Genomic DNA, 203 nt, shown 5'->3' with positions numbered 1-203 from the left:
TGGTCGACTGTACATACATTATGTAACGATTCGATCACGGTTGAGTAAATTTTGATTTTTTTTCCATGGCGAAAACATGTTTGATAACAAATGTAATTTCACATCGCATCATAGTATATATATTTTCAAGTAAATATTATCTTTTTCTTTTAAACTAAAATTGTTTAGTTTCGTTGTTGGATCCCCATGTGACGTAGTGACAA

Source organism: Penaeus monodon, chromosome 20 (assembly GCF_015228065.2).
Source record: "Penaeus monodon isolate SGIC_2016 chromosome 20, NSTDA_Pmon_1, whole genome shotgun sequence".
Taxonomy (NCBI): Eukaryota; Metazoa; Arthropoda; class Malacostraca; order Decapoda; family Penaeidae; genus Penaeus; species Penaeus monodon.
The sequence above is the reverse complement of the archived record's forward strand: the minus strand, read 5'-3'. Positions refer to the sequence as shown.